This window comes from Heterocephalus glaber, unplaced genomic scaffold (genome assembly GCF_053883595.1).
Source record: "Heterocephalus glaber isolate CG9 unplaced genomic scaffold, H.glaber_assembly_v1.0 deba00000122, whole genome shotgun sequence".
In the NCBI taxonomy this organism is placed as follows: domain Eukaryota; kingdom Metazoa; phylum Chordata; class Mammalia; order Rodentia; family Bathyergidae; genus Heterocephalus; species Heterocephalus glaber.
Genome location: NW_028258138.1, coordinates 75814286 through 75842275, shown reverse-complemented (window position 1 = coordinate 75842275; position 27990 = coordinate 75814286). Strand labels below are relative to the sequence as shown.

At 36.1% G+C, this 27990-nt stretch overlaps 1 protein-coding gene across 5 annotated transcripts in view; it reads left to right on the top strand.

Annotated features, from left to right (window-relative positions):
• Znf148 (zinc finger protein 148) overlaps positions 1–27990 on the top strand; it is a 131321-nt gene that overhangs the window by 16740 nt on the left and 86591 nt on the right. For 3 of the 5 annotated variants that reach the window (XM_004835221.3, XM_087216296.1, XM_087216314.1), the window contains exon 2: positions 22681–22762. The gene's annotated coding sequence lies outside the window, so the exon portion shown is untranslated. Of the gene's footprint in view, positions 1–22680; positions 22763–24776; positions 24844–27990 lie in introns of all 5 variants that reach the window. The other 2 variants (XM_087216306.1, XM_087216300.1) reach the window with 1 other exon arrangement.

Here is a 27990-nt window from a genome sequence, read left to right as displayed (position 1 = left end):
CAGGCAAGGGTGGGGCCAGGGATTTAGCTCAGTAGTTCCACTGCCTGCCTTGTAAGCGCAAGAACCCGAGTTCGATCCCCCGTACCAAACCAAACCAAACCAAACCAAAAACTCCCCAAAAACAGGCAGAGGAAAACTAAAACGAGTAACGTAGGGAGAAAGAAGATGAAAGATTAAGGAAAAGATTCCTGAAAGGTTTCTTACTGATAGGTGCAGTGTTGTGAGGCTGTGTTCTGTTGGATACTATTTGTGATGTCAGGCTCAGGAAGGAAACGGGGTTAAACGTGGTTTGTCGGGGTGTGGGCTTTTCACTTGATCTTAGCCAAAAGGCCGAGAAGCGATGGGCTTTTCTCAGGATAGTTAGGCGTCATCGCTTTATTTCTTAAGAAACCCGGGAAGTAGGGAGCCGGCCTGTTGCTCGGCTGTAGGTTGTAGGCACCCGGTCGGTGGGAGACAAGGCTGGCAGCCGGACTTCGCAGGCTAGCGGCCTGGTCAGGCGCGGGCCCCTGGGGGGCGCTGCTTGGACCCCTGAGGAGGAGCCTCCCCTGCTACACCCGGTCCCCCACGCAACTCCCAAAGGCCCTTTTGTTCTGTGCCACAGCTGAGGGTCTCTGAGCTCGTCCTGGTAGGTGCTCGGCCCCGAAGCCCCGCCCTCCAGGTCTTCCATTGGCTGGTGTGCGAAAAGGTCGGTGGGTGACTGGGTTTACTAGTAAAGTACTGTTTTTTACTTGGAATCAAGCAAAAAATATATGCCTCTATGCTAGTATTTCCCGTTTGTATTACTGCATGTTTAATTACAGTAACTGTCCGAAGGCCTTTTCAGAATTAGGCTAAGGGGCAAACTTTTGGTCTCCAAACTTTTTGAAGACTTTTCAGTGCCAGAAAAGAACTACTTGTATAGTAGACGAAAAACTAAAGTTAGGAAATGCAAAGCTGGAGCTCTTTCTGCAGCCTGAACTTAAGTCAGATTTTTTGTTTTGTTTTGTTTTACATAATAGTTAATGATTTGATGACTTGTTTAGTTTGCATACAGAATTTTACAAAACTGGGCTTTATTAAAGGCACTGACAAAGGCATCCCACAGCTTTAAAATTTCAAGTATGTTATGTATTGCTATAAATAAAATCCGATTTAGGTTTTTAGATTTAATAAATCTAAAAATATGCAGTAGTCCTTTGGATGTAGGAGGTAGTCCTTAGTTTACTCTGTGGTTTCTGGGCAGATTTTCCCTATTGTCAGCACAGTATAGATGTGGGACCTTAACCTGAGTGAATGATTTGCTTGAGATTTCTAGCCTGTTTCACAGCTGGGAATAGACACTAGGCCTCTTATTCCCAGTCTGGTGACCTATCCAAGAATAGACTAGTGAAACTGGCTATTTGTCTGTTTGGAGGAAAATATGGCTGAGTTGGTTTTCGAGTATTAAAGAGCTAAAAAGTGAATGTGGCAATGTTTTGTTTACTGTTGAAATGTTTAAGTTTAAATATAATTTCTCTGCACTGGATTTCTTAAAAAATATAAGGATTTGAGGCCGAGGATTTAGCTCAATGGTTCTGCCGCTTACCTCGAAAGCTCAAGGTCCCGAGTTCAGTCCCTGATACAAAAAATATGTGTTTGTGTGTGTGTGTGTGTGTGTGTGTGTGTGTGTGTGTATGGATTTGAGGATATTCCTCTGTTACTTTTAATGGGATTTATACCACATTTACATTTGGTTAAAATATGTGCTTATGGTATTTAACTGTGGGTGGGTGTATTTTTCAGGTGGGTATCTTCAGTGTTTAGAGAATAACAAATAATTTGAAAATGTTTAGCCTTCTGAAAAGTGCTAGTGAGGAGAGGAATTATGTTAATTTCATTAATCTCTGTCTAAAACCTTTGGACCACTTAGAGAATGCTTAACAAAGTTCAGATAACTGGATTTTCTGCACAGCTTTTTATATTATTCTCATTGATGTTACATCAGCCACCCGACAGTAATTGTTGAAGGTTTTTTAGTCTCCCTCATACAAAAGTATTGTGACTTTTAGGGCCAGGTACATATGCTCTACCACATCCTCACCCCCACCCCTACCTTTTTAAAATTTTGAGACAAGATCTCGCTAAATTACGTAGGCTGGCCCCTAACTTGTGATCCTCCAGCCTTGTTGGGATTACATACCTCTGTCGCTGGGCCTCGGATGCATGGACCCTTTACAGTATCTGAGTTGGAATTGGATTATTGTGTTTTGGTGAAAATTCTAGCTTTTCTGTACCTTTCTTCCTGTATCACCGAACACAAGCAATCTTTTCTTCCTCTTTCGCATCTTCAGAAAGTCCTGGGACATTTATTTTCTTCTATTTTTGAAGCAAAACATTTATTGGTACATTTTAGATATACATAATGATAACACTCTTCATAGAGAATTTGCACCTCTGCAGAATATATCCTGCTCCTTCTTTTTTTCCCATTTCCCCCCTCCCCTGGACCCCCCTCCCATCCCTATATACAGAAGCTTTGTTTCCATTTTTTCCTTCTATTTTCACTTTTTTTGTCCCCCCTCCCCCCGTTCCCCTTCTCATTTGAACATTTTCTTCCCATTTTCCAATATTTATTATACATTTTGGTCCTTATTTCCACTTTCGGTTTCTCACACCAGGAAAACAGTGCAGTATTTAAACACATATGTCTGATTTATTTCACCTAAGAGTATGGTCTCAAGGTGCATCCATTTATAAATGCCTGAGGCATACCCTTTATTTTTTTCCCTCAGTACCGGGAATAGAACGCAGGACCTTGTGCTTGCCAGAGAGGCGCGGCACCACTGAGCTACATCCCCAGCCCCTTATCCTTCTTTATGGCAAAGTAGTAGTCCATTGTATAAAAAAAAACCACATCTTTTTTATCTATTCGTTGTCAGGTGATTGGCATTTGGTCTGTTACCGAAATTTAGCTATTACAAAATGTGCCACTATAAATATGGGTATGCATATATCCCTGTGGTATGATGCCTTTAATTCTTTTGGGAACATATCAAGAAGGGGAATAGCTGAGTTAAATGGAATCTCTACACTGATTTCCACAGTGGTTGTACCAGTCTACACTCCCAACAGTGGAGAAGGATTCCTTTTTCCCTACAACCTTGCCAGCACTTGTTAATGGTTTATTTCTTGAAAACACCCATTCTTTCTGAAGTGAGATGGAATCTCAGTGTTGTTTTAATTTGCATTTCTCAAATGGCCAGTGATGTTGAACATTTTTCATATATTTATTTGCTGTTTCTACTTCTTCATCTGATAAGTGTCTTTTCATTTCAGATGCCGATTTTTGGATTGGGTTTTTAAATTGGGGGGGGGTCTGATTGTTTTTGAGTTCTTTATATATTCTAGATAGTAGTCCTTTGTCTGAGGAACAGCTGGGAAAAAGTTTTCGCACACTGTGGGCTCTCTTTTCACTCTGTTGGTGATTTCTCTTGCTGTGCAAAAGCTTTTTAATAAGATGAGATACCAGTTATTGATTCTTTGTGATAGTTCCTGTGTGATCCGGGTTTTGTTCATAAAGTCTTTGCCTACACCAGTGTCTGTGAGAGTTATACCTATTCTCTCTTCCAGCAGATTCAGTGTTTCTGTTTTAATATTTAGATCTTTGTTCCATTTCAATTTTAGTTTAGTATATAGTGAAAGATACGGGTCTAGTTTTAATCCTCTACATATGGAAATCCAGTTTTTCCAGCACCATTTATTAAAGAGGCTATCTTTCTTCCAGTAAAGGTGTTTGGTTCCTTTGTCAAAGATAAGGTGGCTAGGGCTGGGGATTTAGCTCAATGGTTCGGCTGCCTGCCTCAAGGGTTCAAGGACCCGAATTTCATCCCCAGTACCCAAAAAATAAAAAAAGACAAGGTGGCTAAGTATATCTGGAGTTGTTTCTGCATCTTCTAATCTGTTCTGTTCTGATCCTGGGTCTGTTCTTTTGCCAGTATCATGCTGTTTTTATCACAGTAGCTTTGTAGTATAATTTCAAGTCAGGAATTGTGATACACCCTGCCTTGCCTTTGTTGCCCAGAATTGCCTTTGCTATTCTAGGTCTCTTCTGGTTCTAAATGATTTTAGGATTGTTTTCTGTAATTCTGTGAGATATGGCATTGGAATTTTGATTGGGATTGCATTAAATCTTTATAACAGTTTTGGAAGTATGGCTATTTTCACTGCATTGGTTTTTCCTACCCAAGAACAAGGTATATCTTTCCATTTTCTGATAGCCTCTTCAATGTCCTTTTTCAGAGTACTATAATTTTCAATGTAGAAGTCTTTTATTTCCTTTATTAGATTGATTCCTAGGTATTTCATTTTTTTGGATCCTATTGTGAAGGATGTTGTTTCTCTAATTTCTCTCTCAGTGAGTTTGTTATCAGCGTACAGGAAGACTATTGATTTTTGAGTGTTGACCTTGCATTCAGCTATGGTACTGAATTTGGTTATTAAATCTATTAAATCTTTTGGTAGTGCTTTTGGAGTCTATGTAGAGTATCATGTCATCCCAAATAATAATTTAACTTCTTCCTTTCCTATCCTTCCTTTTATTGCTTTCTTTTGTCTAATTGCTCTTGCTAGTGTTTTCAGAATTATATTGAATAAGAGTTGTGAAGATGGACATCCTTGTCTTGTTCCTGATTTTAGAGTAAAAGCTTTCAGTTTTTGTCCATTTAGTATAATGTTGGCTGTTGGTTTATCATAGATGGTTTTATCAAATTGAAGTAAAGACCGTCTATTCCATTTTTTATCATGAATGTGTATTGGACTTTGTCATATGCTTTTTCTGCATCTGTTGAGAGGATCATATGTTTTTTGTCGTTGGCTGTGTTCATATGGTGTATTACATTTATTGATTTGCATATGTTGAACCACCCCTGCATCCCTGGGATGAATCCTACTTGGTCATAGTGTATAATCTTTTTGATGATTTGCTTGCATTTTGTTTGCCAGTATCTTATTGAAGATTTTTTGTGTATATTCATTAGGGAGATTGGCCTGTAGTTATTTGTTTTTGGCTGGATCCTTCTATGGTTTTGGTATCAGTGTAATGCTTACTTCCAGGAATGAGTTTGGGAATATTGCGTCCCTTTCAGTTTCATTAAATGGTTTGAGAAGTAGTGGCGATCGGTCATCTCTAAATTTCTTGCAGAACTCAGCAGTGAATCTTTCTGGGCATAGGCTTTTCTTTGTTGGTAGGTTTTAGAATTTTTTTTTTTTTGTACCGGGCATGGAACTTGGGACCTTGCGCTTGCAAGGCAGGCGCTAGAACCACTGAGCTAAATCCCCTGCCCTGGTAGGTTTTTAATTATACCTTCAATTTCATTGACTGATACTGGTTTATTTAAAATTTTTATATCTTCTTGATTTCAATTCTGGTAATTCATATTTATCTAGGAATCTGTCCATTTCTTCTGTATTTTCCATCTTATTAGAAAACAGGTTCTCAAAATAAGTTCTGAAGTATTGGTGATCTTCTGGATTTCTGCAGGATCTGTTGTGATTTTACCCTTTTCATTCCTAATTGCATGGATTTGAGTCTTTTCTTTCCTTTTTTTGATAAGATTGGCTAAGGGTTTGTCAATTTTATTTAATCTTTCAAAACCAACTCTTTGATTCATTGATTCTTTGTATTGTTTTCTTAGTCTCCATTGCATTAATTTTTCCTCTGATCTTTATAATTTGCTCCCTCATATGAGCTTTGGGCTTGACTTGCTCTTCTTTTTCTAGAAGCTTGAGGTTCATCATTAGGTTATTTATTTGAGACCACTCTGTTTTCCTGATATTGGAGTTCACTGCTATAGATTGCCCTCATAGGACTACTTTCATTGCGTCCCATAAGTTCCAGTATGTTGTGTTGGCATTATGATTTAATTGTAGAAACTGTCTAATTTCTTCTTTAATTTCATCTGTGACTCATTGGTTGTTCAGGAAGGTTTTATTTAATTTCCATGTACTTACGAAGTTCTTGTGGTTTATTTTGCCATTGATTTCCAATTTCATTGCACTGTGGTCTGATAATATGCATGGGATAATTTATGTTCCCTTGCATTTACTTAAGCATGTTCTATGTGTAGTGTGTGGTCTGTTTTGGAGAACATCCCCTGTGCAGCTGAGAAGACTGTGTATTCTGATCTTGTAGGGGTGAAACACTCTGGTCACATCTACTAAGTCCACTTGTTCTAAAGTTTGGTTCAGTTCTAGTATTTCATTGTTTTGTTTTTGTCTAGTTGATCTGTGACAATGGGGTATTGAGGTCCCTTATTACAATTTTATTAGTGAAGTGGTATTTTAAAATGATGAGATGTTGTAAAATGTATATTTGTCTTCGTCCATTTCCTGACACAGAACTCCTAAAATCCTTGGAATATCCAAAGTGATGAGTTTGGTTTGGTTTTTTTTTTTTAATGCTAATGAGTGGACTGGGGTTTATCATCCCTAGGTAGCTTCTGGGTGTGAGCCAATGCTTGGGAAGACCATGGCTTGATTTGCTGGATGGGACTTGAAGCCCTCCACTCTTAAACCTCTGAGGAGGGAAAGGGTAAAGATTGAGAAGACTATCAGTGGCCAGTAAGGTACCCAGTTGTGCATACTCAGGGAAGTCTCCACAAAAAAAAGGAAAAAGGACTGGATTTGGGGAGTCTCTAGGAGGTGAACTTGTGGAAGAGGTTCCCAGAGGGTGTTGATCCTGGAGAGGATGAAGCCCTGTGCTCTTTCCCACAGACCTTGCACTATATTTTTCTCTTTCTGGTGTTTGTCATTGTCCTTTTTTACATCCTGCATAATAAGCCAGTAAGCCTGAGTATTACCTTGATTTCTGTGAGCAATTTTTTTTTTTGATACTGGGGATCGAAGTCCGGTCCTTGCTCTTGCGCAGCAGGCGGCAAAACCACTGAGCTAAATCCCCGGCCCTCTGTGAGCAATTCTAATAGTAATTGGACTGAGGAGAGGGTTGTGAAAACCTATGTTTATTTTATTTTTATTAAAAAAAAATTTTCTGGTACCAAAATTGAACTCAGGACCTTGAACTTGCCAGGCAGGCGAGGCGTCACTGAGCTACATCCTTGGCCCAAACCCACATTTATATAGCAGACTGGTCAGGAGCACAGGTAAAACAACCTGTAATTGGCATGCAAATTTGGGGTCAAAGCAATGTATCTCTCCAGTTAGATAATAGGATAATTTAATTTAATTTAATTAAAGAATACCCAGCTGCCGAATTTAAAGGCCTGATCCATTTGTTGTTGATGGGGAGAATCCCCATACTCTTGGAGATCAGAGGTCACAGACTTCGGTGTGGGTTGTCATAGTGTGACCGTAAAAAAGGTTTCTTTCTATAGATAGTTTTGATTGCATGTCTGATGGCTATGCTATGCATCTTTTCATGTGCTTCACCATTACTATAGCTTCTTTATTTATTTTTGTTTTTTGAGACAGGGTCTTGCTATGTAGCTCAGATTGGCCTTGAACTTCCAGTGATCTTCCTGCCTTAGCTTCTGAAGTGCTGGGGTTATAGGCAGGTGCCAACATGCCTGGCAACTGCTAGGATTTTGGTGTGAATTGCAATGACTTTATAGATCTGGTTAGCAAAATGTTTTTAGTTTAATAATATTAAGGATTCTGATCTGTGAACACTGTATGTCTCTGTTCTGGTCTTTGTAATTTCTTTCAGGGATATTTTGTAGTGTTCAATATATAAGCCTTGTACCTGTTTTGTTAATTTTATTGCTACTTTATTTTTTTGTGGTCTTATAGGTGGCATTTTATTTGTTTCTTTGCTAGTATATAAAATTGATTTTTATATACTTTTATATTGTGCAACCTTGTTGAACTTGTTTTACTTTCAGTTGTTTTTCACTGGATTCTTCTTTTAAAAGTTTTCCTTTTCTTGTACATGTTTGCAGTACATAATGTCCTCATGGGGAGTTGGTACATGTACATAACATGTCTTAGTTCTTTTTTTCATCCCTCCCCATCGGTGGATTTTTTAGGGTCTTCTGTAGCTGTGATGTTGTCAGCACAGAGTTTAACTTCTTCCTTTCCAGTGTTAATGCCTTTTATTTCATTTTTCTTGCCTAATTTACCTATTACAGTGTTGATTAGAAGTAGCAGGAGTCAGGCATCCTTGTCTTGTTTTTAATCTTAGAATTAATTATTTCACCATTAAGTGTGACATTAACTCTGGACTTTTCATAGATGGCCTTTGTCAGGTTGAAGAAAGTCCCTTTTCTTCCTAGTTCAGTTTTTTTTCTCTCTCTCATTGTATAAGGCTACGGGATTTCATCACGTTTTCTTGCATTGAGCTGTTAAAAAGTAGAAGTTTTTATTCTTTGTTGAATTGATATGGTATATTACACTAATTGATTTTCAGATGTTAAACCAACCTGGCATTCCTGCAGTAAATCCTACTTGCTCATGGTGTATAATCCTTTTCATGTGTTGGTGGATTTGGTTCATTAGTATTTTTTTAAGGAGTTTTGTGTCTATACTGTGTTCCAAGAAGAGGTAACTGATAAGTCACTAGTGACTTTGGCTTTTCATTTTTTTGCATTGTCTTTGTTTTTCAGTATCAATAATACTGACCTCATAAAATGAATTAGGAAATGCTCTGTCTCTGGGAAGATTTTTGGAAAATTTGATATTCTTCATTAAATGTTTTGGTAAAGTTCACCATTAAAGCTATCTTACTCTGGAGGTTTCTTTGGGGACTTTTAAATTAAGAACCAATTTTCTTAAAAAAAAAAAAAAAAAAAAGAACCAGTTTTCTTTAATGATTGTGGAGCTATCTATATTATGTCTTTTGATCTTTTTGGTAGTGTGATTTTTGAGGAGTTAATGTCAAATTTAAGAGCATAAAGTTTTTTGCAGTATTCTCTTATCTTTATAATTAATGGTGGCTTTATACTCAATCTTCTGTTTCATTCTTGATATTGTTTCCTCTTTGTTGTTTTTAGTGTTGTTATAGGCTTATATATTTTTGTTTCATTGATTTTTGTCTATTTTCTTATCTTCCATTTCTTTGATTTTGCTGTTTATTATTTCCATCCATCTACTTGGTTTGGATTCATTTTGCCTTTTTTTTAGATTCTTGTGGTAGATAATTGTGTTACTTGTGTGAGATCTTTCTTCGTTTTAAATGTAAGCATTTAATCTCCTTTTAACTGCTACAGTACCTGTACCCTATATTTTGATGTCTTTGTTTTTATTTTCACTTTTAAATTTTTCTTTGAGACACTATTTAGAAGCATGTTTTATTTCTGTTTTGGGATTTTCCTGTTGTTTTTGTGTTACTTATTTCTACTTTTGATATAGCCCATCTTTTCAGCTTTCAACAGTATTTTGAAGTTCATCATGTTGGTTGGTAGACAAAGTGTGTGTTGATGAATATTCCGGGGGTTTTTGAAAAAATATGTTCTGCTGTTGCTGAATAGTGTCCTGCATATGCCAGTTAGACCCCGTTAGTTGATTGTGTTGCTAATGTAGCCACTCTGCTTTAAAAAAATTGCTGTATCTTTTCCATTCAATTTATTTGCTGAGTTTGAATTTCTTATAAGCAACATATAATTGGGTCATTTAAAAAGTCTGTTTCAGTCTCTGCTGTGATTGGTTTATTTAGACAGTTTACATTTAGGGTATTGTCAATATGTTAACACTTAAAAGTGTGCCGTTTATTTCTTATTTTTTCTGGTTTTTGTTCCTGTTTGTAATACTTGCCTTTCTGTGGATTACTTGAACATTTCCTGTGATCCCATCTTGATTAATTTGTAATGTTTTTTAGTTTATCTCTTGATGTAATGTTCCTTGTGGTTGTTCCTAGAGATTTACACAGTCTTTTTATTGTTTGTTTGTTTGTTTGTTTTGGTACCAGGAATTGCACTCCGGTCCTTGCGGTCCTTGCTCTTGCAGCGGAACCACTGAGCGAAATCCCTGGCCCTATACAGCCTTTTTATATCAACATTTTACTACTTCAGTTGAAATGTGAAAACCTCACTTCTTTTTTTAATGTTGTCTTCTCCAGTTTTAAATATAATTTTTTTAAGTATCAGGTTGTGTTACAATTTTTTATTTCAGTCATCAAATATGATTTATAAAACTAATCAAGGGAAAGATAATCTCTTGTGTGTACCTGTATTTCTAGTCTCCCTATTGTTTCTGCTTCCTTTCTTATATTCCAGTTTTTATTTTGTTTTCAAATCATTTCTGTTTAGTTTTTCATCTTTTGAGAATGTTTTGAATTTCTCCATTATTTATGAAGTGTAGTTTCATTGGGTATAGAATTCTTGGCTGACAATTTATTTATTTATTTTACCTAAGGCTTGAAAAATACTGTGCCACTTTTATTTTTGGTCTCTGTGGATGAGAAATCTTGGTGTCCCATTATGGTTAATGTGACATTTATTTTTCCAGCTGCTTGCAAGGTTTTTTTTCTTTTAGATTTTGAACATCTCATTATGATGTGTTAGTGTGGTTGGTTTTTTGGGTTTTTTTAGTGCTGGGATCAAACTCAAGGCCTCAGTGCATGTTAAGCAAGTGCTCTACTACTGAGTTATATCCTCAGCCCTCAGTGTGGATTATTTGAAGGTTTTCTTCTTTAGAGTTTGCTCAGATTTTTAGATCTGAAAGTTAGTTATTTGCTAAATCTGAAAAGTCTTTGGCCATTAATTCTTCAGCTCCACACTGTTTCTGGGACTTTGATGACATGGATTTGGACCTTTGTCTTTACTCGTGGTTCCTTAAAACAGGTACCTCCAACTTATTTGCTTTCTGTAGATAAAGGAGATAAATTCTACTTTTCTGTCTTCAAGTTCAGTGATTCTCTTCTCTGTTATCTTCATGTTTGTTCAGGAAGGTGTTATTTAATTTCCTTGTGTTTATGCAGTTCTTGTGGTTTCTTTTGCCACTGATTTCCAGTTTCATTGCACTATGGTCTGATAATATGCATAGGATAATTTCAATTCCTTTGCATTTACTTAAGGATGTTCTTTATGTAGTATGTGGTGTGTTTTAGAGAACATCCCATGTGCAGCTGAGAAGAATGTGTATTCAGATATTGTGGGACAGAACATTCTGTAAACATCTAAGTTCTTTTGTTCAAAAGTTTGGTTCAGTTCTAATATTTAATTGTTTTTTGTCTGGTTGATCTGTCTCTTTGTGGGTATTGAAGTTCCCCATTATAATTGTGTTAGTGCTTATTTGATTTTTCATGTCCATTAATACTTATTTTATATAGTTGGATACACTGGTATTTGGTGCATATATTTTTATGATTGTTATCTCTTCCTCTTGGATTATTTCCTTTGCAAGGATGTATTGACCTTCTTTGTCTCTTAATCAGTATTTGCTTGAAATCCACATTGTCTGCAGATAGAATAGCTACTCCTGCTTTTTTCTAGGTTCCTTGCGTGGAGTATTGTTTTCCAGCCTTTGACTTTCAGTCTGAATTTCTTTTTGAAATAGATGTGTTTCTCGTATGCAGCATATTGTTGGATCTTGCTTCTTGATCCCTTCTGCCAGTCTATTTCTTTTGATTAATATTGATGGTTATAACTGGTATGTATTGACTTATCCCTGTCATGCTATTTTCCTGTTGTTGGCACCCTTTCCTCCTGTGTTCAATTTCTTGCCTTGTTTGGTGGATTCATTCTGTTGGGATTCATGGAGTTATAATCCTTGTTATCTCTTTCTAGAATGTCCTTCAGAATACTTTGAAGTGCTGGTTTGGTGTTCATGAATTTACTCAGGTGTTCTTAGTCATGGAAGTATCTTATTTCTCCCATCAATTTTGAAAGATAGTTTTGCAGGGTACATCAATCTGGGTTGGAGGTTGTTTTCCTTTAGGGCTTGAAATACTTCACTCCAAGCTCTCCTTAACTTGAGGATTTGTGTTGAGAAGTCTGCTGTGATTCTGATGAGCTTTCCTTTATAGGTGATTTATTTCTTTTCTCTAACAGCTTTTTTTTGGTACCAGGGATCAAACCCTGGACCTTGCGTTTGCGAGGCAGATGAAAGAACCACTGAGCTAAATCCCCGGCTCACTGAGCTAAATCCCCAGCCCTAACAGCTTTTAATATTTTGTTCTCGTGTTGAATTTCTGGAATCTTGACTATTATATGCCTTGGGAAAGTTTTTTTTTTTTTTGATCATGGCTAATTGGAGTTCTATATGCCTCATTTATCTCTATGTCAGATTCTTTTTTTTTTTTTTAACGTTACTGGGGATTGAACTTGGGTCCTTGTGCTTTCGAGGCAAGCAGCAAAACCACTGAGCTAAATCCCCAGTCCTCAAATTCTTTTTTCCTGTTTGGGAAGTTTTCTGCCATTACTTCTGTGAACAAGTTTTTAAATTTTTTATTTATTCATATTTATTTATTTATTTTTGAGACAGGGTCTTGCTTTGTAGTTCAGGCTGGCTCTGGACTCACTGTGTATCCCAGGCTGGCCTTGAACTCACAGTGATCCTCCTGCCGCAGCCTCTGTTGAGTGCTGGGATTACAGGCGCGTGCCACCATGCCTGGCTGTGAACAAGTTTTTTATGTCCTTTGTGCTATCTTCTGCTTTTTCATTGACTCCGATCAATCATATGTGATTCTTTGCATCATCTAGCACCTGCTGGATTGATTTCTCATGGTCCCTTGCTATTTTTAAGAAATCTTTCATGATTGGTGATTGCAATCTTGTCTTCTATATCTAATATTCTGTCCTCACATTGGCTCATTCTGCTGCGTATACTTTCAGTGGAGTTTTAAATCTCCTAGATTTCTGTTTGAATCTGTTTCATGGATTCCATTTCTTTCCTGTGCTGGGTGTTTGTGGTTTTCATCATTTTCCTGAGCTCCTCTTTTTTTTATCCATATCTGCTCTATTCACTAAGCATATCTTTCATTCTGATCATCATCTCTGTAGTTATCTGAGAAATTATTTCTGCTTTGATTTTTTTTCTGGAGCCTTGTTCATCTGATTTATTACTTCTGCTGCTACCACTTCAGAGAGTCCAGGTGGTGGCTTTTGGATTGTTCCATCTCGTTGTTCCCCTGGGTTGCCTTTGCTGAGCTGAAAGTCTGGGGTTGTATTTTGTTTATCTTCTCATTTTCTTTCTTTCTTTTATTTTATAGTTTAATTCCTTGGTTGATGCTTGTAAATTGCTTATGGTGAGCAGCTTTAGTGCCAGTATTCAGAACACTTAGGAAATGACTATTTCTTAGAAATGTCTTGTATGCGTAGCTGACTTTTGGGTTTTGAATCTGTTGCAAAATCCTACCTCTTCCATTTATGGGGATGAGAAGTTGCTGCCTACTTGGTCCAACCCCTGGTTCTTTGGCACTGGCCTATAGTATTTTTTAAGACCCTCAGGCAATCCTAGTCTTGTTATTCCAGGAAGAACAACTGACTAGCACAGTTGTCTATAGTAGTACAATCAGCAATAACCATAGCATCAAACACAGCCTAGAAAATGACAAATTGTGGTAACTATTAATTTGCCACTGTTATCTGTATGAACTAGATTGTGGTTATATAACCAAATCTAAAACAAACCAGAAAATCATATACAATAAATAAGCCCTCAATATGGTGATTTTACCCTTAGGGGAGAAGATTTAAAAGGGGTTGGCGGGGAATAGAGAAGTGAAGAAGAGGTAGAGATTAGAAGCAAGGCTGGAGGACAAAGGAGGGTCACGAAAACTTTGGGAAACTGGTGAAGAAAACAGGAAAGAAAGAGAAGGAAGAAATAAAAACCAGAACAAACAACAAGAACAACAAAAACTAGAAACCATGTTCACATTCATAAAACAAGAACAATAAAAAAAAAAACAAGAACAAAAACCGGAAAAGAGAAAAGAAAAAGAAAAGAAAAAAAAATGTCCAATTCAAGGCATATCTCTGTCACTGGTAGACAATGGGGGCAGACAGAGACCAGATTCGAGTTGACTAATCCCAGCAAGCCAGCTATAGCTTTATGGCGGTGTAGTGGATAATCCCAGCAAGCCTGCATCTTTAGTTCCACTGAAGTTCAGTCTGGTTTCTGGCTGTGAGACGGAAACTAGATTTGTTGAGTCTTCAGCAGTTCATGTGCCTACTGCTGGCTTGAATTCGGCTCCCTGACCTCCTGCTGACTTGAACTTGGCACCCTCATTGCATCACCAGGAGCAACTAAATGGAGCCAGTCTGCAGTTGTTCTGAGTTCCGAGCTCAGCTGGTCTTCCTCAAGATGGCTAGTGGCCAGTCACACTCTTCTGGGGGATGTCTGAATCCGAATGACTCACCAGCTGCTGCAGTCCTCTGTTTCCACTGCTCCATTCCACTAGTGTGTTTCTTCATGGAGGTCTCTGGGGTCAGCAGTAGTCACTGTGCATCTGCAGGTTCCATCTGCCTTTCCCATGCTGTGAGTCTGGGCTCAGGGAGAAAGTGCTGCCTGCCACCTCCCTCATTTTTATTTTTAAGTCTCTCTTCATTGAAGTTCTCTCAGTGGGCTTCAATTCTTGCTTCAGATCTTTCCTGGGTCCTGGAGACCCACTTCCCTTGTTATCCTCTCATGCTGCTATATTCCAGTGTCAGGGCACCAGATCTTGGAGAGACTTTCTCTGTTGCTCACCACTCTGCCATTTTCCCAGAAGTTGCTTCATGTTTGTATTGAGACTACCTAACAGCTTTTAAAATTTATTACTATGTTTCTTTCATTCTGTAATTCCTTTTGCTTCTTTATGTTGAGATTTTCCATTTTTTCACTTGTTTTAGAAGAACGTGTAATTAATTGCTGAAACATTATCATGACTGTTTTAAAATCCATGTCAAGTAATTCGACCATCTGATTCATCTTTGTCTTGCCTTCAATCTTAGTCTTTTCTCACTCATATTGTACTTCTCTATTTCTATTGTTAGGAGGCTCTTTAATGTTTGCAGTGACGAAGTTGTCTAGCTAGATATTTCTCAGACGGTATCCCTGTCATTAAATAGGGCACACTGTGTGTGGATATATCCTTTGTGCACTTAAGTATTATATAAGGTTGTGTTTTTGTTATAAATCTGGTGATACCTAGGAAGGTTTTTCCAGATGAGTCATATCCATGCAAGAAGACAATAGAAAATAGATGAATGTTATTATGTGTAATCACATAAACTGCATTTTGTTAATTGAATGAGTTAATGATTCTGTATTTTCTTCAAAGGTATGTCTAAGAAATTATTTGTACAAGGGGTGATGAAAGGAAATGGTAAATGTTTAAATTTACAAAAGTATAGTAAAAGACATACTGATAAGAATGATGTGTGTGAAGGGAGGGGGCCATATTTTGAGGGGGATTAGTGGTACTATATCTTTTATTGGAATAATTTTTAAAAAATCTAAACTCACTATACCCTTTGTATTTAAGATATTTGTTTCAGTAATGCATCATATTTTAATACTACTACACATTTTCCAAAACAAGTCCAAAAATCTTGTTTTATGCAATCAACTTAATCTGTTACTAACTCATAGATTAAAAAAGAAAATGCAAGAATCCCCTAGTTTTCTCATTCATTGAGAATACATTGACCTGAAATAAGAAAATGTCTTTTGTACATGAGTAGAAACTATTATAGTTTCTATGTGATTGTACATTAATAGAAGCTATTGTTTCTATGTGATGAATTAACTTGATAAGTGAACCTCTGCATTTTAAAAAGACATGTCTTACCAATAAACCCATCTCATGATGTGTTCAGACTTAATGCAGTTGTAGGAATTTTGGACAGATCAGTGGGTTCCTTTGCTGTCACTTCTTGAGGCATTCTCTGATTAACTCAAGTTTCTTAAAGATAATTACTTTAGGTCAAGACTGTTCCATTTGTTTTAATATAGGCATCCTTTTACATTGTGCCTAGTGTATAGTGTTCTGGGCAGGTATTTGAGACAGAATTGATAAAGATTGACTTTGGCATTGAATAAGGTGACTCTTGTCAAAAGATGCATTGGAAATACAGTATGGCTTTTGGGGGCCCATTTACAAGTTTTTAAATGAGTGTGTGTGTGTGTGTGTGTGTGTGTGTGTGTGTGTGTGTGTTGGTACTTGGGAATGAATCCAGGGCACTCTTGGCAAGCACTCTACCACTGAGCTACTTCCCCAGACCTTTTTATTTTTTATTTCAAGATATGATCTTGCTAAATTGCTCAGGCTGATCTCAGCCTACCTAGTAGCTGGGATTACAGGCATGTACCTTACTTCAAAATAAGTGTAACACCAATAAACACAAAATTTAAAATGAAAATGCATTCTACAATGGGTTATTCTACACATAAACAGAAAATTCACCTGATTTATGACACATATTAGTGTAATGTAACAACTAGGGGAAGCCTAGATAAGATTATATAAGTACAGATTTAAAAATTAATATTTTATTTAAAAGTAGCCAGACCAAGTGTGATGACACATGCCATCCCCCATTACTAAGAGTAACATTAAATATATTTTAATTTTGGACTGACCTTTCTTGTGGCATTGTGTTGAAATAGACACTTATTAAGGGGCAGAGGATCTGGTTGAAGTTTTAGCTTTGTCAATTTATATGTTGTGTAATCTTGGGTAGTTAATATTGAGACAAACAGCAAAACCTGCCCAGGAAGTTGTTGAAGATCAAATGAAATGTCACTTGTGAAAGGTCTTCTTGAATTACGAAGTACTGTACTTTATTACAGTGTGCTTGTATCTTTGAGATCATTTGAAAATTTTAACTGAGTGACCTGGATCATTATAGTACAAAATGTTTATGATTATTTACAAAAATAATATTTATTCAGTAAAACTTCATGTAGAAATAGAACGTTTCCTTGATTGTGGTGGCTTATGAAACTTTTTTTAATTTTTTTTTTTTTTGAGGCTAGGTTGTGCTTTGTAGTTCCTTCTGGCCTAGAACTCCCTATGTACCTGATCTTGGACTTGCTGGTCATCATTCTGCCTCAAGCCTCCTGGGTGCTGGGTAAAGTGGTGTTTACCACCATGCCTGGCTATAGTTTACTAGTTTGTTAGTAAATTTGGGAAAGGGTTGCATAGTTGCTTGATAAGGTAGTGTCATCTCTGCCATAGGGTTAATTTTTTTTGGATATTCCAGCAGCAGGTGATTTACATTTAAAAGTTCTGCCTCTAATATTTACAGTTTAAGAACTTTATAAAATGCTTACTATTGGGTTTCCTAATGTTGGTAACACTTGATTTGTTTGACAGATGTTTTCTGGTTAGTTGATTTGAAAAGGTCAAGGGCAAATAAAAATTTCAATTCATGGCTTTATTTTACTCAATTTGGTCAACTATATTTTAAGTATCCGAGTACCCTTTTAAGGACTTTAATTTCTCAACTAAGTACAATAACTACATTAATTGCAAAATTTTTTTAGATTTTGGCTTGATTTTTGGTGAGAGTAGAAACAAAATGGTTTAAGAATGAATTGTTTGAATTCGTTTTTTTGACTTCAATCTTCCTTGGGATAGATCTGGTCATAAAATGTATACCGTTAACCCATTATTCATATAATCATTTTAAATTCAAAATATGTAAAGAATATCTCCTTGAGTCTTAATAACTTTGAACTTTCAACACAGTATAAATTAAATCAGCACACATAGTTAGGGGTGTAGCTCCATGATCTGTTGCATGCACACTGTGCCCCAGGACAATCCTGCTCAATCCCGTCCTGAAACAAGCAAAGAACACAGTGTCTGTTATTTGTTTTGCTGCTGTACAGTAATTTTAACTATATTCATAGAAATCTCTTACCTGGAACACGTTTGTATTTTGTTTTTGTTTTTTGAGAGAGGGTCTTGCTATGTTGTTCAGTCTGTTCTTGGACACTGTAGAGCCCAGGCGGCCTCTGACTCTTCGTGTTCTGCCTCAGTCTTCTGAGTAGCTGGGATTGGCTTTAAACTGTTCTTTTGCTAAGAATCATCATGGTACATTTAATACAGTGTTCCATAAAGTTTGTATTTATTCCCAGCCAGCTATCTATCTATCCACCTCTGCGTCTATCTTATCTAATCTAATCTACAGGCTGTTGCTAAATTGCTTGGGCTGGCCTCACACTTGGAACTGTCCTGCCTCAGCCTCTTGAGTAACTGGGATGGCAGGCATGCATCACTAAACCTGGCTTGTTATCTTTTTGTTGTTAAGACTTTTCAAGCCTTTGAAGGGAAGAATCCCGTTAGCTTGTTTTTGAGATCAGGTTCTGACATTTCATAGGCTCATGTGACTGAATATCTTCTGAGTATCTCTCTCTGTGCTCCCATTTTGTTTTCTGGGGGTCAGTAATTGAGAGATAATGTATTTTGCTTGAACTTCTTGAGCTTGACCTCTTTGATTCAAACTCTGGCTTTAATTACATGATATTAAGTGTGTACTACCACATGTGTACTATGTGCAAAGCACTGTTTTAGGCTATTGGGATATATTAATGAGCAAAACACATGAAGATTCCTGCCTTTACGGAGCTTATAGTTGGGACAGAAAACCAATAATCATTAAATAAGTTATATAATATGTTGAGGTGGTAATGCTATACAAAATGAGAGGATAAAGGAGAATTGGATGAGTGCATGGGGGAGGTTGCAATTTTAAATGGTGTAACTGGAAACTATCTCATTAAGAAAAGGATCATTAAACACACTTGAAGCAGTTATGAGGATATCTGGGGGAAGAGTGTTCCACATAGGAACAGCCAGTGCAGTAGTCCTTCCTGGAACATGCTGGAGATTCTAGCAAGATAAGGAGTAGAGTGCACACGGGAGAGAATAGAAGGTGACGTATGGTGATGGAAGTGGTTGGTGGGAGACAGTGCAATTGTGCAAGTGTAGGACATTCTAGACCATGGTATATAGGTTCTTTAATGTATCTTTGAGGTAGAAGTTTCTTTTTTTTTTCGTACTGGGGATTGAACTCGGGACCTTGCGCTTTTGAGGCAGGTGGTGGAACCACTGAGCTAAATCCCTGACCCACTAGTGTATCTTTTAGTAAATTATGTAGCCCTTTATTTTCTTAACTGTAAATGGAATAATAATAGTACAGGTTGAGAATCCTTTATTTGAAAATCCTTGGAATGCGAAATATTTGGATCTTTTTTTTGTTTTGAGAAGGGTCTTACTACAGGTGGTCTGGAACCCACCATGTCACCCAGGTTGTCCTGGAACTCCTGGCAGTCCTCCCATTTTAGCCTCCCAAATGCTGAGATTGTAGGTGTGTGCCACCAGTCTCGGCTTGGATTTTTTTTTTTTTGAGAATATTTGTGTATACATGAGATACCTTGGTGATGAGAGTCAAGTCTAAACATGAAATTCATTATGCTTCATATACCTTGTGCACATAGCCTGAAGGTAATTTATACAATATTTTGACTTTGTACATGAAGTCGTTTAATGATATGAAATTTTCTACTTGTAGTGTCAATGTGGCACTCAAAAAGTTGTGATTTTGGAACATTTTGGATTTTGGATTTTTGGATTAGAGATGTTCAACTTCTGTACCCAATCTAATAGGCTTGTTTGGATTAACACTTGTTAAGTCCTGGTAACCCTGTTGAGTAAAATTCAAAACACATACTCTTTGCATTCTTCTGTTCTATAAAGGTAGCAAGGGGGTAATAATTGTACTTTGCTTGGTTTTTCTATGATGAGTTGCTAAAACTTTGATCATGGCACTTATTTTGTTGTCACAAACATTTACTGTATGTGTGCTTACCATCCTTGCTAAATTATGAATATCTTTGGGCAGACTATGGTGTTTTATACATGTCTTAAGAGTCTTAGTGTGCTGTAGATACATTTTAGGTGATTGAAAATGTTGACTGAATTAATGATAAAAACATTAGCTTAATTAATAAATAGACCATCAGCTAGTAAGTGTATTGGATTATTGCCAGTCTATCAAAACTGAATAATGGGGCTGGGCTGTAGCTCGGGGGGTAGAGGGTAGAGCACTTGTCTAGGAAGTGCAAGGCCTGGGGTTCTACCTGCAGCACCACACACACAAAAATAAAACAACAGGAAAAACCTACAAAAACAAAATAATAGAGAAATGGTGAAATACTTGATTTATTTTCTCTCCGTACCATAGTTATTAAACTTAGTGTTGGTAGAAAATTGTCTGAATTATCAAATAGATATAAAAGTTCATCCCATATGAATTGAAGTCTGTGTTTATATTATTGTGTGTCTGTCACCCTTTGCTGTCATTGACCGTTTAGAAAACACTGTCTTGATTGACTGTAGATAGAGGAACCTTACCCTGAAGTATATTTTTAGTCTTAATCTGTTTATTTCTGCACAAATGATTGTAATTAGGGAGTATTTAGCTAGCACAGTCTAAAGTGCAGAGAATTGCCATGAGGTAATATTCATGAACTGCTTAAGTAGGAGAGGGAAAGAGCTTAGATCTTCAGTTGTCCAGGTAACTTTGTACCTTTTCAGAGTTGCAGGGTTTAGTTTGTAGGGTACTGGTTCTGTTCTTGTTCTTTGTGAAGAGGAGTAGGAGAGGAGAAAGCAGAATAGAGATTTGAAGGAGAAATGAAATTGGCAGATAATGCTGAATGATTAGGATTCTAGACACTAAGGGGTAATTGTGGGTTTCCATGGTAGAGGAAAGGTTGTTATAAGAAAGATAATTTAAAATTTGGATATGAATTCACACTTTAAGTTATTTTATGTATGTGTGTGGCATGTTTCCTTTTCCTTCTTGCTTCACTGTTTTTTGTATCCTTCTCTTTAAGCATATCTAGTTGCATTCTTTGATATATGACAGCCTTAATTTAGTGCTTTCCATAAAAAGTGATGCAAGAAGGTGAGTATGATTTTTGTGAAAATGTTTTCAACAGAGTATGAACATTTTAAAATCACTTATTCAGCCTGAAGATGTTACCGTGTTATAAGATATGTAGTAAGGTCTTGATTATGGAGCGAATAAGTCAAGTTTTTAAAAGACTTACAATATTAAAATGTATAATTTGATGACAGTTTTATTCCCTGTACATAGACTTCGCAGTGCTTTTTCTGCTCAAACTAATTTCTACAGCTATTTTAACAATTGTAAAAGTAGAGTATAGTAATGTCTGTAGAAATATATAGAGAATATATAGCAATCTAGTAGAGTAGTGAATAGCAGTGTTAAACAGATATAGCTTTGTTTTACTTTTAGTATAGTTTTAGTGTCATGGCTTTTATTTTTTTTTAGGTTCAATTGCTATAGAAATACATATTTTAAAATAATTTTGAACTGGACACACTGGCATGTGCCTGTAGCCCCAGCTGATTTAGAGACTGAGGCAGGAGGGTTGCTTGAGCTCAAGAGTTTGAGGTCAGCCTGAACAACATAGTGAGACTAGCTCAGAAAAATGAAAAACAAAAAGCATAAGTGAGAAGATAATAATAATGCCATATACTCTTTTGAATGCTTGTGCACAGAACTTTGAGGCAAGTAAGAGCTTAGTAGAAATAAAGTACTTTAAAATAATTTTTTTGTTTGTAACTAATTGAGCAACTAAACTGACTAGCTAAGGACTAGAAGATTCTAAGTTACCAGAGTGACTACTGTTTGTAATCCCTTGATAAAAGTATAGAAACACAACTTTGAGTTGATGTACTTGGTTATTTTCTAGAGATTTTATATTTCTCTTGTTCTACTTTTATATTCACGGCTCTTATTGATTTGCAATATATTTATTGAGCCCTAAAAATGTGTTAGGGCTGTTACGGAAAATGCTTTATGATTTCTGAATAAAAAATTGTATTTGACCTATTCTTTGTTGTTATAATGTAGCTTTAAGTTTTCATTGACTTTATTTCATATACTTAGATAAAATATCCCATTCACTTGAAGAAAATGATCTATTTCCAGTATCAATGCAACACCAGCGTAAAGTGTTTTTCTGTATTAGTTTCTGCTACAAGGTTAATTAAGCCAGGCCATTTTAAAAAGCATCAACAGACCTTTTTAGCATTATCAAACACCCTTTGCCTTAAAAATTTTACTTGCTTTTAGTATGTTCAAAAACAATACCCTGACATCCCCACCCCTGTACTGGGGCTGAAACCCAGGGTTGCTCTATCACTGAGCACAATCCCTTCCCCTTTTTAAATGTACTGTCAAATTTTGAGACAGGATCACCCTGTATTGCCCAGACTGGCTTCAAATTTATGATCTTCCTACCTCAGCCTCTTGAGTAACTGGGATTACAAGTGAGTACCACCATGCCCAGCAAAAACTACATTTTTAGGATATTTAGACTTTGAAGCTGAGGGAAATGTTACTGTGAAATTTTCTCAAGAAAATAGTACTATTTGAATAATGGAGAGTATCAGCATATGACTGAAAAACATTTGTGCTTTTCTTCCTATTTTAAGTTATTTTAAAATGATTCATAGTTATCATCCTGACTTTAGAGAAATTGTAATCCTTAACTAGAAATGTGAAAAAGTCCAATTTGTATCTGATTCATTTCTTATCATTGTGATAGTCATTTAGCAGTCATTTACCAGTCACCAATGGGTTATTACAGTTGGACCAAGGCTTAGTTGCTACTAATTGTGTTTAATCCAAAAGGATCTACTAAGGAAAGAATTTTGTTAGATTTTCCACATTTAACTTTAACTATTTTATCCTGACTTTAAGACTGTCTCTCATCTTGATTCTTTTGTACTGTATTTTGTACTTTTTATAGGACATAGGGGAGGAATCAGCAGCTTGGAAATTCAGCGAAGTGGTCTGGCGGGATGGGCATTTGCCTGGCAGATTTTATAGAGGTAATTCAGCATTGTTTTACTTAATCTTTATTGTTTTTACCTTGATAGATGCTTGTATGCTTGCCCATGAACACACGTACTCATAGCTCTTGTGTAATACTCTGCCATTGTTGGACAATCCCATTTCCTTTTATGCTCACTTATGTATTTATAGATACATAGTATGATATCACTATATTTGCATACACGTTATTGATTTTATAGGATGAAGTCTTTTATCTTTTTTAGTGAACTACAGTACTTGCTGCATATCTCTTAGGCCCCACTTCCCTCATATTGGGAAGGTGGTCCTCTCCTTTTCTGTTGGCCTGTGCATGTGTTACACTTGTGCCTTTTCTCTTTCAAACAACATGAAAGAAAATTAAATGTTTAACAGTTTTCAAGGTATTTACAGATCTATCAGTGCTACATACTATGTCGGTGTTTAGTGATCATAAAAATTCTAAGATTTCTCCATGAATTTTAAAATTAATTTTGAGAATTTTAGAACTTGAGGATTGAAAGTGCTAGCAGTTTTAGTGGTCATATTTTAGAATTTCCTTCTTTTTCCGTATCTTCTGGTACTTGTCATATTCAGTGTTTCTCACACCTTTACCCAGGCTTGTTAATACAGGTAGTACACACTGAAGCAATAGAGAATGTCATAACAGGTTAAAAAAAAAAGGCTCCTCCCTGCTCCATTCATTGTTAACATTGTGTATCCTGGCAGGTATTTTGTATTACTTATACAAGCATTTATGTGTGTGTCTGTATTTAAATTTTGTTTACACAAATGTTGGACGTACTTTTCAGCAATATCCTTTTTTTCCTAAAAGAAACTTCCATTTTTGCATTCATTCCTTTGCATTTCTTTTTTTTTTTTTTTTTTTTTTGGTACCGGGGATCAAACTCCAGTCCTTGCGCTTTCAAGACAGGTGGTGTAACTACTGAGCTAAATCCCCGGTCCCCGCATTTCATTTTTTTATAGATTATAGTATTTGATTGTACCTAATTATTTTAACTAGCCACCTTCCTATTTATGAGTATTTGGGTTTTTGGGATGGGGAGGTTCTGACCCATTATAAATGGTGATGTAGGAAATATTTTTGGGTGTATCTTTGCACATGTTTTAAAATAGATCTGCAGTTTAAATTCCTGAGGAAAAAAATTGTTGTGCCAAAGAGTTATGTACATTTAGCTATTTGGTAAATAAGTTGCCTAACTCTCTAAAGGAATGCCCATATCAGTAGTTTAGAATAGTAGAAATCTGTTTATCTCTATGACAGCACTGGCTAATGTAAAACATTTTTATACTTGTCAAGTTTTGTTGATTAACTGTGTATTTTTCTTAATGAGTTTGAGCATTTTTTCCATTGGCCATATATATATATTCATAATCTCATAATCTGTCCTTGTGTTTTTGCCTTTTTTTTTTTTCTTTTTTAAGGGAAAAGGTTTATTTGGTTCACAGTTCATAGAGGTTTCAGTGCATAATCGCTGGCTCCAAAGCAGGCGGGCAGAGGGGCAATAGTTCCTGGCAGGCAGAAGACTGCAAAAAGCAACAAGAGCTGTTTTTGCCTTTTGATGGGGGCAATTTGTATATTTGTGTAACAAAGCAACCTCTTGACATTTGTTAGGCAAATTAGTTTCACTCAGTTTTTGCTTATCTTTTGTTGTGGGTGTGTCTTTTTCTCTGCAGAAGTTTTTTTTTTATTTTTTATGGTTGAATATGGTGATCTTATCCTTTATCACTAGGGTAAGATAGAGAAGGGTAGAGATTTCTATGTAAAGTTTAAAAAAAACTTTTGAATGTAGAACTCACTTTCTCTTCACATTATGACATCTCTGAATGACATGAATTCCTGACTTGACATAGTTTGACATTTTTTTATTAGTGATACATAAAATAGTTGTGTGTTTCATATTGATAGTTTTAGATTTAGTTAATTCTGGTAACTTGAAAAAGTTGAATGATAGATTGTAGAAACAGATCCCCAAATACAAAATTCAAAAAATGATAAATGTAACTTTTCAGAAATGTAGAGAAAAATGAATCACTCATTAAATGGACTGAGGAAAAGTGGTTAACCATCTGGAAACAGGTAAAGCTGGATCTCTACATTTATTGCCTGTACCAAAATATTTACTATAAATTGAGATTTAAACCATAAAAATAATAGAAAATTTAATTGATACCTAATGTAATTTTGTTACGATTGAAGTCCATACTTTGTAGGATTTACATACTTTTACATTTATTGAAGCTTAATGTTGTGGTCTGTGCTGGAGGATGTTCCGTGTGTGTTTGGAACCAATGTGTATTCTCCTGTTTGGTGGAGTTTTAAGTATATCCTAAATGGGTCTATTCTAGTGATGGAGAACCTGAGCTTTCAATGATACAAACAGCCCACTGCAGCACAGGTGCCTTAGGTTTGCCCCCACAGCAGTCGGTTGATAGTATGATTCACATCTTCTGTAACTTTTTAAATTTTATGTCTAATTTTTCTATCAGTTATTTAGATTGGGATATTGAAATTTCGAACTATAATTCCTTTTAATCATATTATTCGCTATTTTGGAGGTTCTCCTTTTAAAAGTACATACACATACATATATGTGTGTGTGTGTATATATATATATATATAAAACTGTTCTTTATTTGACTCAGAATCATAATGAAATACATTCTTTGTCTCTGATATTCATCCTACAGTTTGTTTTGTCTGATATTAATTTGGCCCCTCCAGCTTCCTTGTTGTTATTGTTTCTGTATTATTTTTCTCTCATCTTTTTATTTTTTAAAACTAGGAGTGGCTTCTTGTTCCCAGCAAATAGTCAGATCTTATTTTTTGGTACAAGTTGAAAGTCTCTGGCTCTGCGTTAGGCTGTTTTTACCATTCGTGTTTAATTGTGCATTTGATTGGATTTACGTTTATTTCTTTTCTTTTATTTATTCCTTTTATGTATGTCCTTTATGTTTTTGTTGCTCTATCTTCTTTACTGCCTTTGTGTTATTTTTTTAGTGCACCATTTTAATTACTCTATTCTTTTTATTTTTTTTTGTAGTGGTTGTTGAGATTGCATTTTGAATTTTTTTTCCCCAGTACCAGGGGTGGAACTCAGGACCTTGCACTTACCAGGCAAGTGTGGCGCCACTGAGCTACATTCCCGGCCCTGCATTTTGAATTGTAACAGTCTGCTTAACATCACTAAAATATAGAAACTTTGTCCAAAATAGCTCAATTTTTCCTCTCATCTATTGTCCCAATATTGCTATATATGTTTTAAATCCAGCAGTACAGTGTTATAATCATATGTTTCTATCTTCTTAGATCTTTTAAAGAAGAGAAGAAATGAGAATTTATTTAGTTAGATTTTTTTGAGAAAGGGTCTTGCATCTTGGCCTAGGCTCGCCTTGAACTTATAAAACCTTGTGCCTCAGTCTCCTGAGTGCTAGGATTACAGGTGTGTTGCCACTACACCCAGCTCAAAATATATTTATAATCTTATTCTGTGCTTAACCATTTCTAGAGCTCTTCATTTCTTCTGTGTAGTTGAATCTAGTGTTGTCTTTTCGGCTCAGTGGACTTCCTTTAGTATTTCGAGTTAAATACCCTAGTATTTACCCTAGCAAAACATTCTCAGTCTTTATCTGGGAATATTGTATCTTTCTTTTTTTCATTTTTGAATAATAGTTTTGCTGTTTTTTTGATTGACACCTTTAAGCACTTCGAGCCTGTGATTACACAGTCTTCTGTCTTCTGTTACTTCTGATTGGAAATTAGCCACCAATCTTATTGATGGTTTCCTGAACATTATGAGTCATTTTTTTGTTATTTGAAAAATTTTCTCCTTGTGTTTTCTTTCAACAATTTGACTATGACGTGTACAAGACTAGATCTTTTTGTGTTTATTCTTATTGAAGTTCATTGAACTTTTTGGATTTGTACTTTTTTTTTAAAAAAAAAGCAAATTTGGGAAATTTTCGGCATATAGTTTATTAAATTTTATTTTACTCTCTTTCTGCTTTTCTTCTGGCACTCCAAAAATGTTGGTAAGGCACGTTTTGTTCCACTTGTCTCTGAGGCTGTCTTTATGTTTCTTCAGTGTTTTCTGGCTGTACTTCATTGGATAGTTTCTACTTATATTCTTTTTTTTTTTTTTGAGATGGAGTTGTTTTCACAATGTAGTTCAGGCTGTCCTTGAACTCATTAAGTAGTCCAGGCTGGCTTTGAGCTTGCAACAATCCTCCTACCCCAGCCTCCTGAGTGCTGGGGTTACAAGTGTGTAACACACGCCTGGCTTCCTGGTCATGTGTCTTTAAGGTCACTGAGGTTAGAAGAAATCTTGAATCTGCTGCTGAACCCTTTTGATACATTTCTTATTTCAGTTACTATATTCTTCAACTTTAGAATTTCCATTTGGTTCTTTTATAGAATTTCTGTCCTTTTAGTGAGAATCTTATTTGTTGATATTTTGGTACTGGGGATGGAACTGGGGACCTTGTGCTTGCAAGGCAGGTGGTAGAACCACTGAGCTAAATCCCCTGCCCGATTATATAATTTTAAAAGTTAAAATACAGGTTCCTTTATATTAACATATCTACAGTAAATATCTTGCAATCTTTATTTGTTTAACTCACCTTTTGGAGAACATGGAAACAGTTTGTACTAACTGCTGTGTTTTGTGAATATGAATCACATTTTTCTGTATTTTTTGGTAATGTAATTAATTGTTGAAAACTTGGCATTTTGTATAAACATTGTAGTGATTCTAGAATGGAATACTACATAGAATTCCAGATTTTTCACTCCCTCCTCTCTACTCCCATTGTTTTACTTTCGTTGTTTTCACTATGGTTCACATAAAATATAATCCTGCTGAAAAGTATAAAAAATTTTATTTTGGACCAAAATTTTATCTTAAAATTTAAATAATCTTGAATACTCAGGAAAATTCTCAAGTAGAAGGATACTGAGAGGCATAAATAGCTGTGTTAGAAACTGAACTTTTAAAAATATGATAACCCTTGGGCTGGGGATTTAGCTCAGTGGTTCTGGCGCCTACCTCGCAAGCGCAAGGTCCTGAGTTGGATCCCCAGTACCAAAAAAAAAAAAAAAAAAACCCCAAAAATATGATAACCCAGGGCCAGGTGTGGTGGCACACACCTGTAATCCCAGCACCGGAGGCAAAGGCAGGAGGATTACCCTGAGTTTGAGGTCAGCCTGGGCAGCATAGACCCTGCCTCA